Source organism: Crinia signifera, chromosome 1 (assembly GCF_055691185.1).
Source record: "Crinia signifera chromosome 1, ASM5569118v1, whole genome shotgun sequence".
Lineage (NCBI taxonomy): Eukaryota > Metazoa > Chordata > Amphibia > Anura > Myobatrachidae > Crinia > Crinia signifera.
Genome location: NC_139217.1, coordinates 247040927 through 247056839, shown reverse-complemented (window position 1 = coordinate 247056839; position 15913 = coordinate 247040927). Strand labels below are relative to the sequence as shown.

Below are 15913 nucleotides of genomic sequence, written 5' to 3'. Positions count from 1 at the left end.
AGTGCCAAATACATAAATGCCCACACAGTGCAGGTACAAAAATCCTCCCCACAGTGCCAAATACATAAATGCCCCCACAGTTCCAAATACATACAGTACCTGTGTCAGAGACGAGGGAGGGGGAGAGCAGTGGGACACGGGTGAGTGGGCCGCTTCTGAGCGGGTGGGTGCTCATCAATTTCCGTGGGTGCTCAGGCCCTCAAGCACCCACAGAATCGGCACCTATGCCTGGGGACACGGCCTAGTGAAACCTCTAGCATCTGTCTCCTCGAACATGGTAACCATATTTGGGAGTCTGTTTTCGAAGATTCCATGCCTTCCACGTGTAACCTGCAGAGACCTGGCTAAACTCCCCCCCACACACACAATAAATCGCCAGCAATCAACCCCGTGTATACACACCATTACACATGTATGAAGTTACAGTTGAAGAACAATAAAACTTGATGTGAGAAAAAACATGTGGACTATCAAACCACAACTATACTCTGCCACATAACTGAACCTAAAGGTGCATACACTCTAGATGATTTTTTGAAAGATATCGTTAATTTTGGACCTTCTGAACGGTATTGATCAAAATATCTGCCAGTGTGTGGTCCTGCTGCTTATTCATCAAGGTTGTTCATCGACTGTGCAAACAGGGCAATTTTGGATATCTTTCACAAAAAGCTATATAGTCTAGCTAGATAATTCATCGTTTGTTACAGCGTTCTCTGTGTATGCACAATATAGTTTGTCCAGTACACTGGGGAAATTGGTCCCCAATATCTATTAGTGCAGCGCTTCCCAAACTGTGCGCCTAGGCTCCCTGGGGTGCCTTGGAGCACTTGCAGGGGTGCCTCAGGTTGGTGGTCCAGAATCAATTCAAGTTATTTATGGCCAATGAAACGGGCAAAATCAGTGCTTGTGGCTTCCAATTAAGAATATGTGGGTAAACAGAAGCGAATCATGTTTCTCACCACATAAGTGGACCTAAGGAAAACATTTAAATCACAACTTTTTTAAATATTTTTCCTGAAATTAGTCACCAACTTTTTGCCTAGGGGTGCCATGAAAAATAATCTGATACTTTAGGGTGCCATGATTAAAAAAGTTTGGAAACCATTTTATTAGTGCATACATTCTCTAGTGCACAATTTACTAAATTTCATGTTTTTTTTAATGTATAAATAAAAAACTTTTATCATAGAGGTATCATGAAAAAAATGCTAATACAGTACTTGAGGGCATCGTGATTCAAGAAAGTTTGGATACTACTGCTTTAAGGTTTTTTTTTACTAAGCATTAGGTTCTAACCCTATGGCTTTTGATCTTGTTTACTTGTTTTAGTAGTCATTCTTTGCTAGTAAAATTGGCCTTTCAAATTTCAGGCATACAGTACATGCGGTCAGTAGTGCTAGGTTTAGAACCTGACACTTAAAGCAAGTACACACTAGAAGACAGGCTCTACCGCCGACATCATTAATAATATTGGCGGTAAACACAGCTGTACGATATTGTTGATGATATAATCAAGAAAAAAAACAAGAGAGTGGTGTGCAGGGCGCTTAGGTGATATAGATAATAGTGCCTGTATATATTAAATTACTCACATTAATTACTCATCAACAAATGATTCGCCTCAAATGAGGATCGGACGATGTAGGCAAACCTGTCAGAGAGACCAGAACATATTGCAATATATTACAAACATATATGTTATAAACATATAACAATTTATTGGTATTACAATGCACTCACAAACAAGCAGATTTAAAAGCTTTGAGACCACCGATTGTGGATCATACTAAAATCACTTGGTTACAAGTCCGCATTCATTCCCAGGATGGTAGATGGGAGAGTAAGGGAGAGGATGCCAGCTCCTCGCTCCTTCACTTTGTCATTGCGTCCAGATGTTCATGGGTTTGCAGGAAATCGTCACCAGCCTAATGCATTTCGGACTATGGGGGTTATTCTAGTTCATTCTTTCTGACAAAATCCTTCTTAGATGGACAAAACCATGTGCACTGCGGGTGGGGCAGATGTAACTTGTGCAGAGAGAATTAGATTTGGGTGGGGTTTTTCTTCAAAGTGAGATCTATATTGCAGTGTAAAATCATGCAGTCAGTATTTTCCCTGCACAGAAACAAAATAACTCACCCAAATCTAATTCTCTCTGCACAAGTAGCATCTGCCCCCCTGCAGTGCACATGGTTTTGTCCATCTAAAAAGGATTTTGTCAGAAAGAATGAACTAGAATAAACCCCTATGTCCTTCATAAGAGGCTTGATATAATCAACATTGAGCATGCTGTACAGATGATGGGGAGGGTTGTTAACAATGCGTGGGACATTAACGATAAAGAGTATACTGTACATACATCTAGGCCCTTATTCAGATCTGATCGCAGTACAAACTTGTTCTCAAAATGGGCAAAACCATGTGCACTGCAGGTGGGGCAGATGTAACATGTGCAGAGAACATGAACCCCACTAGGAGGGGGCTGCTACAGGGCACCTAGTCATTTGGAGATTGGAGTGCCTGCATCCCACAAACTGTATACTGTGTGTGTGTGTGTGTATATATATATATATATATATATATATATATATACATATATATATGAATATATATATACATATATATATATATATATATATATATATATATATATACAGTTGTGCTCATAGGTTTACATACCCTAGCAGAATTTGTGATTTTCGGGCCATTTGTCAGAGTATATGAATGATGACTCACAAACTTTTCTTTCACTCATGGTTAGTGGTTGGGTGATGCCATTTATTGTCCTCTTTTTAAATCATAATGACAACAGAAACTACCCAAATGACCCTGATCAAATACCCTGGAAATTTTGGCCTAATAACATGCACACAAGTTGACACAAACGAGTTTGAATGGCTACTAAAGGTAACCATCCTCACCTGTGATCTGTTTGCTTTTAATCAGTGTGTGTGTGTATAAAAGGTCAGTGAGTTTCTGGACTCCTGAAAGACCCTTGTATCTTTCATCCAGTGCTGCACTCACATGTCTGTATTCTTAGTCATGGGGAAAGCAAAATAATTGTCAAAGGATCTGCGGGAAAAGGTAAGGTACTTGTTTCCTAGCACGGCGTCCATCGCATAAGATTGTATGCCTTAATTAAGGCATACAATCTTATGTGATCACATACAATTGAAAAGATTTTTAATTGTATGTACAATATTGCATCTTATGGATCTCATCTTATGGATCTCATGGATCTTATGCATCCATAAGATGCATAAGATCCATGAGATCCATAAGATGCCATAAGATAAAAGATCCATCAACACCAACCCGAAGCGTGGCGAGCGCAGCGAGCCCGCGAGGGGCGGCGGTACGCGTCCTCTGACCTATTCATACCCCCACTATCCACCTCGGCGTGGAGTTGATTTCATATAGTGTGGCGAGCGCAGCAAGCCACCGAGCCCGAAGCATGGCGAGCGCAGCGATCCCCGCAAGGGGACGCAGACTACTTCACATATATTATGCGTCCCCTCGCCACGCTTCGGGCTTGGTGGCTCACTGCGCTCGCCACACTATATAAAATCGAATCCATGTCAACGTGGATAGTGGGGGTATGAAAAGGTCGGAGGACGCGTACTGCCGCCGCTCGCCACGCTTCGGGTTGGCATCAATAGTTGGGTGTCGTTAACAATGAGGGGGGGCATTTCACCCATGAGGGGGGGTTAGCAATAAAAATTGGGGTTTGGGGGGCTTTTTACATTGGAATCAATGTAAAATTGGGTCTCAGGGACCATTTCACATTGATTCCAATGTAGAAACCTCGTCGATCGCGTCGATCGCATCGCATGCATCTTATGCCGCACAAACACATAAGATGCATGCAATGCTTGCGATATCGGCCCAACACATACAATCTAGATCGTGGGCGCTGTGCTAGGAAACAAGTACCAAAGGTAATTGAACTGTATAAAACAGGAAAGGGATATAAAAAGATATCCAAGCAATTGAGAATTCCAATTTTCAAATTCTAATTAAGAATGGGAAAATGAGGGATTCTGTGGAAACCAAATCACGGTCAGGTAGACCAACAAAAATTTCAGCCACAACTGCCAGGAAAATTGTTTAAGATGCAAATACAAATCCACAAATAACTTCAGCTGAAATACAGGACTTACAGGAGTGGTGTGGTTATTTCAAGATGCAAAATAAGGAGGCATTTTGTAGAAAAATGGGCTGCATGGTCAAGTCGCTATAAGAAAGCCATTACTACGCAAATGCCACAAAGCATCCCGCTTACAATACTCCAAACAGCTCAGAGACGAGCCTCAAAACTTCTGGAACAAACTAATTTGGAGTGATGAGACCAACATTTTACTTTTGGGCCACAACCATAAATGTGACATTTGGAGACAAGTCAACACCATTCCTTTGTGAAACACGGAGGTGGACCACTGAAGTTTTGTCGATGTGTGGCACTGGAAACTTGTTTAAAATTAATTGCAATGCAGCATGCTATCAGAAAATACTGGAGGAAAATTTGCACCCATCAGCCCGGAAGCTGCACATGGGACGTACTTGGATGTTCCAACATGACAATGATCCAAAACACAAGGCCAAGGTAGTCTTACATATTTATATGATGTATATGTTATTGTGTTAAAGTGTGCGATGTGTTATTACTGTGGTTTTTATGCCTACAAATGCAGACAAACAGTAGTAGAGTTCCTGATAAATCAATTGAACATTTTTTGATAATTATTGTGATATTTAATGAGTTGAGTTTGGAGAACCACCCACCTCTCTGCTGTGGGCATGCAAAATCTGGGAGAAGCCCTAGGAATGAACAGTTTGCAAATTATACCAAAACACATGAGCCCCACGAGGGGGGGGGGGGGGGGGGGCTGCTACAGGGCTCCTAGCCATTTGGAGATTGGAGTGCCTGCATCCTACAAACTGTATATATATATATATATATGTGTGTGTGTGTCCAAGGATGGTCTGGCACTCCCCGCTCTCCTCAAAAATCTCCGCCCAGGTGCCTTCCTTAGGTGGTTAACTGCCCCACCAATACTATGTGTGCCGAAAAAAGAGGCATCACTCCAGGACTTAGGTGCAAAACGTGAAAGACTTTACTGCGTGTAAACGGTCAATGCCGTTTCGGGATCACTCCCTTCGTCAGGACCTACATATATATATGGAACTAGCTTGGAACTGTTAAAAAAATGTAATATAACAGCTGGGCTCTCCCAAGGGGTCAGGTAGACGCTGCTCTCCATACTGTCTATACACATCACGCCTCTCACAGCAGACTGCACTCCAGCCACAACGTGGATTGACTGTTGCAGGCCCAGGCAGGCCTGACTGCAGACTTCCAGTAAGCCTCTTAGTACTGCTTACTCTCTTCTGTCACAGGGTCAACTCTTCTATTTCCCTTTGAGCCTGGATACCCATTGCATTGGCTTAACCCCACTTCACTTCACTCAGACATGGGGAGAAATTTATTAGGATGGGCAACCAAACAAAATCTACTTCTTATTTATTTAGAATCACTTAGTGTGTGTTCCGCTTAAAGGTGGAGTCAGGAGGCTGAACTTGAACAGTGGTTTTGCCTTTTTTTAAATGCCAGCAGCTGGTAAGAAGCAGTGGCTCAACATCCACTGTCAATCGTAACAGGCATTAAATATGCTAGCTGTTGGCATGTCATGGGAAGATCATTTTTAAAGTGCTAGTGGGAATTATGAAAATCCCTGTACACATTATGCGATTAGTACCACCCCTGATATAGTTAACTATATCAACTGTGCCACTGGGCAAATGAACACTGAATTATTTTGTCCTCCACTGTGCATGAAGTTGCTGACGATATTGTCAGATTGCACTACATGCACAGATGCAAGTTTTAAGCGATAATCCTCAGAAGGTCCCAAGATCTAGTGTGTAGGGCTTAAGTCGTATCTATCTCTTGGCATGGTTTATTAATAACTAGTGAAAAAGACCATCAAAATGACGGCTTAGTCACTAGCTGCTCCTACTGTTCCTCTAATCTGTGTCTCCACCGGTCTCTCTCCATATGCAGCTAGTTTGAAACAGATCATTTTGGTTTCACTTTCTGTTAATGAGTGATATAGTCCATTGAGTGGCCTCCAGTGGTCACTGGCAGTACTTCAGCTCTGAGGTGAGGAGTAGTTAACCAGATAGATATAGATAGAAAGAGAGAGATAGATAGATAGATAGATAGATAGATAGATAGATAGATAGATAGATAGATAGATAGATAGTCCTTTTTTTGTATGTTTGTACCTTCTTTTTTAAATTACTATTTATGCCAGTTTTATTTATAGTTGGCATTCCTAGTGTACATGCAAGTCCAACACAAAACTGTGCTGAGATTATAAGATTTGCTGTACTACTGCCAATCATACTTAACTGAGCAATTGACCCAGTCTTGACAGTGTTTAAAATATATGTCAATCCTCATTTATATAATCCACCTGCCTCATTATTTGATGACCTGTGATGACTGAGGTTTGATATCTGCTGGTAAAGGCAATATGTCATCAAAACATGCAATAGTGCTATATGTCTTTAAAGTATATTAGTATTCTGCAGTCCAAGCTCCACAAACTAAACATATACTTACAGTAGCTTATTTTGTCACTACTGTATATGGAGTTTATGTTCTTGTGTCCATCATGAAATGATAAGATGAGACATACTTCTAGGCATTCTTAAGACATTATCTACAGAATGTATACTATTAATAAAGAAGAGATGTAAAAGAATGTAAATTTAACAAAATTTTTTACAGAAAATAATCACAGTTTAAGGGGGAGATTCTGTATAGCAGAAATGCGGTAAAAACCCCGTTTTCGGGGTTTTTACCGCATTTCTATATGCTATATGCCCCCTCCGCAGTGCCAGCGCTGCGGAGGGAATCGTCAGCAAAAGCTGACGATTCCCTGCAGAAGCCTATGGGCTTCTTACCGCAGCGCTGTTTAAGGGATCCGTCACGGATCCCTCCCAGCGTGCCCTGCGGCCGGCGCCGGGGTCTGCGCATGCGCAGATGGACTCCCGGGTCACAGACCCGGAAGTCCAGTGCCGGCACCGCATCGCAAGGGACAGCTCTTATCGCAAGAGCTGTCCCTTGCGTTAATAACGGCATATGTTACAGCATATGCCGTTATTAATAATGCGGTAGCCGGCGATAATGGGCGCGGATGTTACAACATCCCGCCCTAAGGGTGTTAGCATATTGGAAATACGCACATATCACCAGTTTATTTCATTTAACACCAGTATTCAGGTGCTAACTTGTGCAGTCCAATTAAAAAATGGGGGTTATGTTTTTCACCCAATAAGTCTTACTTGGTTTATCTTTTTGGTGAACATTTGTAAATCTGACTGTACCCACAAAAAAAAAAAAAAAAAATACACTTTTAAAATCGGGCACTATTTCTAAATGGGCATAAAAAGCTTAATATATAATAAGTTGTAATTAATTATAGCAGCTGGAGAACTGATATACTTGTGAACACATATCAATTGGACCCAATGGGGGAAATTTACTAAGATGGGAGTTCTATTTCACATTGAATGTTGCTATGGGCAACCAATTCGCATTTACTTCCTATTTATTTTGCACCTTCTAGAACAGGGCTGTTCAACACCGGCCCTCCAGATATTAGCGAACTACACATCCCAGGATGCTTTGCATTAGTTTTGCTATGTGGCCATGCTAAAACTGATGCAAGGCATGCTGGGATGTGTAGTTCATTAATATCTGGAGGGCCGATGTTGCCCAGCCCTGTTCTAGAAGATGATAGATATAATCTGATTGGTTCCCCATAGCAACATCCCATGTGAAATAGTACTCCGATCTTAGTAAATTTCCCCCAATGAGCATCTAAAGCAGGCATTCCCAACCACGGTCCTCAAGGCACACCAACAGTGCATATAGTGATATCCAGGCTTTAGCACAGATGGTTTAATCAGAATCCCTCAGATACTAATTAAGTCACCTGTGCTCAAGCCTGGATATCTACAAAACCTGCACTGTTGGTGTGCCTTGAGGACCGTGGTTGGCAATGCCTGCTCAAAAGGAACCAAGAAAACGACAAAGTATTCTGCACTTAATATACTCTGAGCTGACTGGGAAGAATTCACACACAAATGTTTTAAATCACAAATAAATTTATTAAGAATGACCCAACAAATAGGTCTTCATTCACTATTTGCATGTGCACGTTATAAATTAATAGCACATAAATAGTGATTAAACATGTTAGAATGCTGAGGGGGGAATTAAATCCAGGATTCTGTATTTCTGCCTCCATTCGTGGTCCCGCTGATGCCAGCCATGCCAGCTCTCACTGGTGAGCGCTCTGATTATTGGCCAAATTTAGATAATAAAAATATGGCTCATTATTATTATGGATGTTTCAAATCAATGTTTCAAATCAAATGCCGACATTTTTACCCCAAAAAGTTTTTTCTTACAATTTTAAATTGTTCAGGTGGCAGTGAAAAATAATGTTGCATTAACTTCACATACAGTTGAATTAGAAATATGAAAACGGATCATCACCTGAAATTTAATTTCCCCTTTATAATGCAAATAGACCTGTAATGTGAACTTTATAACATGTACAGTAATACATTATTCTGTGGATCCCAATTAACACGTGGGGTTGTATTCAGTTGTTTTATCACACCTTATCTTATCTAAAGTGACGGAAAATCAGTGGCGATATTCCATTGATCATTTTTTGTGCATATTGCACTAATTATGGTAAGGTTTAGTTGCTATGATAATGAAAAAAAACATCAAAAGTCCAGTTAGGTTTCTTAAACCAGTGATTTTCATGCATCTTCGCCTGGCACCTCCATGGGTAGCAAACTGAAATTATGTTAGTTTGCCCGTCAGCAGAAACAATTGAATAACATCAGTTGGCATGCATGATTGTGGAGAAATGTGAAAACAATTAAAATCTGCTCATGGTGTCCAGCAAAGTCTAGTTATAATAAGAGAGATATACCTAATGAGGAGTAGTCTTTATATTTAAAAGAATATAGAAAAAAGTATTTATCCTCAAATTATTCATAAAGCAGCCTCAATATGTTTTTAGCAATCAAATAAGTGTCACAACAATCAAAGGTAATTCAATTGTAACACAATTAAAAGAGACTGAATAACACAAATCTACAGAAGGTGCTTATAAATAAGAGTACAATGAAAATGTATTGTGGTGAAACAGTTGTGGTTTTACAAGAGAGTGATGTATTTCTCTGATCACAACTACCCTGTGAATGGTTAAGGAGGAGCCGTCCAGCTTCAGAGAGAGTGCTTTGCAGCCAGTTAAGAGAAGCTGGTTCCTTGCAAAGCCAGGAATGGGTCTCTGAAGTGTGTTTGAGGTAGAGATGGGTGGGCTTCCAAACACACGTCTCCGGTCCAGGTTTTCAGGCCTGCATAGCCACGTGTGAGAAGTGGGCTGATTGCAATAGAAGAGATTTAAACCTTGTTCAGTTTAGTGCTCATTCTGCTGAGCACTTAGGCCTACTACCATGTTTCCCCGATAATAAGACACTGTGTTATTTTTTTTTCCTCCAACAAAAAACAGCATAGAGCTTATTTTCGGGGTAGGGCTTATTTTAAAGTAACATGCCCTCAGTCCTTCTTACACAGCCCCCATTCCTCCTTTTAAAGTAACATGCCCTCAGTCCTTCTTACACAGCCCCCATTCCTCCTTTTAAGGTAACATGCCCAGAGTCCTTCTTACACAGCCCCCATTCCTCCTTTAAAGTAACATGCCCCGAGCCCTGCTCCTCACTGACAATACAGCACTTTGCAGTTCTTCTTCTTCTTGTTTTCTGCCTGCACCACTGCTCCCTCCATGTACAGCAGCCACGTAAAGTGCGCGGTGACCTCACGCACTGGGCGCAGTGCATCCCTGGGACAGGGAGCTGCAACGGCTTCTACGGAACAGTAGAAGCATTGCACAAGCAAGGCAACGGTGAAGGGGGTTAGCAGGGGGTGGAGATGGGGTTAGAGACGTTAGTGCACGCAGTCGAATTAGGGAAATTTTTATAGGGCTTATTTGCGGGTAGGTCTTATTTTGGACCAGTGTCCAAAATCAAGGGTAAGGCTTATTTTCGGGGTAGGTCTTATTATCGGGGAAACATGGTAACTAAGGAGCCAGTTAGTAGGCCTAAGTATTGTAGTGCCAGGGACTTTGACTGCCAGTGCCGTAGGCACTGAGACACCGCATGCACCGTGCGCTGCATGGACATATACCTTTCTTTTTATATGAAGCCTGGTTTTCTGTAAACTGGATTTGTGGCTTGTATGTCCATAAATACATGCACAAAAACTGGAACCTGCCTGCTGTGTCCTATCTGGATGGTGAACCTGTTACAGTACAGTATAACCTGTTACAGTATACAATACTTCCTTTTTGCCAAGTTATAGATAGCACAGAGAGACGGGGGACAGGTACTAATTCACCAGGCCCAGAGGCTGGAGGGGGTTTGTCCCCATTCCCAGAGTATTCCTGTGGCAAGCGACATCTTCCCATGATAACTTCAGGAAGATGCACTGCAGATTGAAAGCAAAGACTCTTTGCTCTCTAGTTGGCAGGATCATCTTCCCAAATATTACTGGAGAGATGGCACTGGGTGGGGAGTAGGGACCTGCTTCCCTATCAAGTAAGGTACGATGCAGATGCCCTCCCCTGTGTTACCCCCACTACCCCTCCTTTGTTAAAGTGGTGCCCACTTTGTGGAGTGCACATCCCTGAAAGTATTTTATTTATTACAATGCATAATGTTAATGGGTGTCATCATGCCTACTTTGTTAGGTTGTGCCCTCCTCTTTATTGGGGCCTGGGAGGTCCTCTACGCACATTCTTGTACTTCTTGACTCCGTATAGTTGTGTCCATAAAACATGTAAAAAAATGGAAAGATACAATGCTGCAATTTACTAAGCTGCTGAATTTTCAATATTTCTATTTTCCAAAGGTGAAGGGAAATATGAACAAGCATGAAGCATTGCACAGATCCATGCAAGGCATCTCTGTGTAACAATTGAAAAATAAATAATTTAAAAAACTGTGTGGGGTTCCCCTCTACGAGTATTACCAGCCCCGGGCTTTGAGCCATTGCTGATTGCAGAAATACAGGGGATAGAATGAATAAGGGTCCCCTGTATTTTCAAAACCAGTACCAGGCTCTTGGCCTGGTCTTGGTTCCCAAAATACAGGGGACAAAAGGAGTAGTGGTCCCCTCTATTTCAACCCATAGGGCGGTATTCAATGAGGCTGATTCGCCATGTTTTTATGGCGATTTTGTGCTGTAAGGCGAATTTTTGATTAAAACGGTGAATCACCCTATTCAATGACCAGATGGCGAATACATTTCAAGGTTTTTTTCGCCATGATTCACCGAGTAGCAATCGCTATCTTCTTATGGTGAAGTGGAATGTGAACTTTTAAAATAAAGTGTTTTGTTTTTTACATTTGGTGTAAAAAAATCAGGAGTTTTATTCTGAGGAGGGGCATGCTATTTTTATTTATGTGCTGTAAGCACATGAATATATATTTAATTTAAAAAAATGGTACTTGTGAGTTATCCGGGCTGCCGATTTTTTGATTGTATGCCTTAAGTTAAGGCATACAATCAGATGCGATGCGATGCGATATCGCATCGCATCGCATCGCATGCGACCATCGGATGCGATGACCCGATTTTTCCATAGGAATCAATGTTAAAATGATTCCTATGGAAAAAGGGGTCCTTTTCATACCCCTACTATCCAAGTGGGCATGGAGTTGGATATAAACCTGTGGCGAGCGTAGCGAGCCACCGAGCCCGAAGCGTGGCGAGCGAAGCGAGCCCCGCGAGGGGACGGTATTCTGTGTCCCCTTGCGGGGCTCGCTACGCTCGCCACGCTTCGGGCTCGGTGGCTCGCTACGCTCGCCACAGGTTTATATCCAACTCCATGCCCACTTGGATAGTAGGGGTATGAAAAGGACCCTTTTTCCCATTGAATTCCATGTTAAAATGGACTCAGTCCATTTTAACATTGATTCCTATGGAAAAATCGGGTCATCGCATCGCATCGCATCCGATGGTCGCATGCGATGCGATGCGATGTCCCGATCCGACCCGATTTAAAAATCGGACGCCCGGATAACTCATAAGTACCAAAAAAATATATATATATATTTTTTTTACACAGACCAGCAAGCAGGGGGTCGGAGCCGAGCCACTCATTAAATATTAATATATTCACTGCACCCGATCATTACATATGCATGATCGGGTGTAGTGAATATACCCGGTTCCCTGCTGGCACCCCCGGGGGGCAGCCTGTGCTCCCTGGCACCCGGGGAGCCCACCTCCCCCCTCACAAACGTTCTGGGGCAGGCAGGGAGACTTCCATCTCCCTGCCTGCCACCGTCCTCAGGCTCCCTGTGGCATCGCCGCAGGAGTTAAAATTCGCCAGTCAGGGGCAGCGAGCCCCTGACTCATTGAATACTGGAGCCAGCGAGGCTCCGGAACGCGGCGAGCAGTGGCGAATGTGCAGCGAATCCTAAACAGGATTCGCTGCACATCGCCAAAATGCTCATTGAATACTGCCCAATGTTGCAACATCCCATCTGAAATAGAGCTCCCATCTTTGTAAATTTACGAGAGAGAGAGAGAGAGAGAGAGAGAGAGAGAGAGAGAGAGCGCTACATTTGCTTTTTTGCCAAATAGATTTTCAAGTGTCTGCAAGGAAGCTTACTAGACTGTTCTGTTTCGCAGTCTTATTTGGAAGTACTGTAATATTCTATATTATTCTTTAAGTAAAACTTCAGTAGGCACCACAAGAAATCAGTAAAAAAAAAAAAAAATATATATATATATATATATATATATAATTAAATGATTTATGTTAATTCTGAAAAAATAGATTTCCCCTTTGTCCCGGAGATATTGTATGGTTCTCGTAAATGTTATGACATATTTGATCCTAGAGGGTTTTGTGCCTCATTAGGCTTCGATTTGTATATATTAACTGTGATGAGATTTATAATAAGGCTCAGTTTTTTGGACTATAAGAAACTCGGCTGTACTGAATAGAAACTTTTGTATTGCAGATAAATAGCTCATACATGCCCAATGTACAGTACACAATACTATGCTTTTCAGAACAATATTGCCTTAGTTCATTCACTAAATATGTTTTGGATTAAAAAATAAACAGGAAAAAATGTACATTGGAATGTAAAATGATAAAGGTTTATTTTCCATTTCTATAATTTCCATCACTAATTTTGCAAATTAGGAAACAGTCACTACTTTAGATCACACAGCCCATTATGTACATCCAACATCAATATCTCATTTTTTTTACTGCAGTATCACATTATTTCCCCAAAAAATTTTTGGTAGTCAAAATAAATGGCAAACATTTTTTTTTTCAACTGGAATTTAAAATGAATGAAAAGACAGATTGTTTTTTTTTGTTTGTTTCTTGCTTCAACATTAATCCATCTTTCCAACTTTATAAATAGCTAGATTCTGCATGTAGGTTTTTTAGAACAAAATCTGATTTCTCTCTCCAACTAAATCGTTACACTGTGTTGGAATAAGTTGGTAGTCATAGATGGTCTAGAATTTATTAAAGAAGAAAACCAGGCATTAAATGGGTCCTTTTGTTGTATTTGAGATCTTTTTTTTTTTTAACTTGCGTAAATTTTTATTAAATTTTACAGATTAACAGAGATACATTAATTGAAAAAAGAAGAGTACAATGTCCAAGAATACATACGTATTAAGTCCATTGCTATTATTTAACATACATATGAACTTGCTGTGTGTGAACAAGTATTGAGATATTGGACAGTATACAGAAGAGAAAAGAAGAAAAGAGGGAAAACATAGCATAATAACAATAAATACTTTGCAAATACATTGTAAATACATTGTCCTGGTCTCCTTTTTTGCTTGGTCTATAGAATTTTCTCTTTTACTTTTATTATGTTCCCAATGTACATAGGATGCAGTAAACTAAAAAGGCAGGTAGCATATGTAAACGAGCACTGGTAGTCTTCTTTGAGCGTTCGGCTCAGTGCATATGAAAGTGTATTTAGCATACATGCTTAGGGATGCACCTAGCCCTATCTGATTTAGTGCCGGGCCTAACGATTAGGATGTAAGGGGATCGGCAGCCAATATAGAGTCATTCCACCTCTTCCATTTGGAGTGGTACAGAGCGATAGAGCCGCGTACGCGGTAAAGGAAACGTTCATGCCCCGCAACTTGATTTACCAGTCCGCACCAATGTTGGACATTGGGCGAAGAGGCAGCAAACCAATTGCGTGCAATTATGACTTTGGCCAGTGTGATCAGGCATAGAACGTATTTATATATTACTGGGGAACAGAACTCTGCCAGGTCTAATGCAAACATACATACTTGGGGTGAAAAGGGCGGGATTGATGGTTCAGTAGAGCGTATACTCCACCAGACCTTTTTCCAGAATTCCAACACATCAGGACATGCCCACAGCATATGCCAGAAATCTGCGTCTTCAAAGCCACACCTAGGGCACTCTGCATTTGTCCTCAATCCCGCCTTGTTTAACGACCTAGGGGTACGGTACACTCTGTGCAATATATAAAATGAGACCTGTTGGTATTTCACACATGGGGTGGAGCTTTTAACCGATTCTAGAACCTGTGTCCATTGATCATCTTCCATAGGCCCTAAATCACCTTCCCACCTAGCTTTGAGGTTAAGTAATATCTGGGGATTTACCCATGAGTTAAGGCTAGTGTACACCGTAGAGATCCGTTTACGTTGGCCAAGGTTGAGGACCAGTTCTTTAACTGGGGAGTTTGAGAGGGCAGGTACCCCGCCCACAAATTGAGTCTGGACTGCGTGCCTGAGTTGGAAGAACCTAAAAATGCCCTGTTAGACACCTGGAATTCGTCACATAGTTGTTGAAAAGATTTAAGGGAGTCTCCTACGAATAGTTGGTAAATGGAGGTAAGACCCGCCCTACGCCAGATATTATCATCTGATAAGCCAAGCAGTTCTTTAAATGAGTCATTGTACCATATGGGGGTGTCTCTATCTGTCCCTTTCCAGCCGGACATGATATGTGATTGCTTCCAGACCAACCTCATTTGCTGTAATAGAGGGGGGAGCCTCCCCCATGTCCTCCCCACTAGTAGAAAATGCAAAGGAGACACACCACCATCCATACACTCCATGAAATAATTAGGAAAAGTAGTGCCCCCTGCCTCACCGAGCCACTCAGAAATGTGTACAAGCTGAGCTGCTACATAGTATAATCGCAAGTCTGGGAGGCCCAAACCGCCATCTGTGCGTGCTCTTGTCAGTGTACGCAAGGCTATCCGAGGGGCCTTTCCACCCCACACAAAAGAGGAGACCGCACTTTCTATTTTTGTAAATATTCGCTTGGATAAGTATATTGGGGCATGCTGAAGGACGTATAAATACTTGGGTTGAATGGCCATCTTTATTAGGTTTATACGTCCTGTCATAGTTAGCGGAAGCTTCTTCCAAACATGGATTTTATTTTGAAAGGCGGATGTGATCGGGTCTAGATTTTGACTAACATATGTTTTACTGTCGGGCGTTATCCATATCCCCAAATACTTAAATCGGAGGGTCCACTGTAGGGGAGAGTCAACTGGGAGGCGTTCAGGGACCACCCCCGACAATGGAAACACATTGGATTTATCCCAATTAACCAGTAGACCTGAGAATACCCCAAAGTGATTAACTGTCTCCAGCATAGCTGAGAGGGAGGGACCAGAGTCATTTAAGAACAATAGCATGTCGTCAGCGTACAGAGCCACCACGTCTGGGCACCCGTTAATCGAAATACCCTTGATTCCAGTATGTCCCCTTATC

At 41.7% G+C, this 15913-nt stretch overlaps 1 long non-coding RNA gene across 2 annotated transcripts in view; it reads right to left on the bottom strand.

Moving 5' to 3' along the window:
• Window positions 1-15913, bottom strand: part of LOC146072634 (uncharacterized) — a 106649-nt gene that overhangs the window by 38487 nt on the left and 52249 nt on the right. The window contains exon 4 of one of the 2 annotated variants that reach the window (XR_014473221.1): window positions 1596-1654. The exons of the other annotated variant lie outside the window; for it this stretch is intronic. This is a non-coding gene — a long non-coding RNA (uncharacterized LOC146072634). The remainder of the gene's footprint in view (window positions 1-1595; window positions 1655-15913) is intronic. 2 annotated transcript variants of the gene reach the window in all.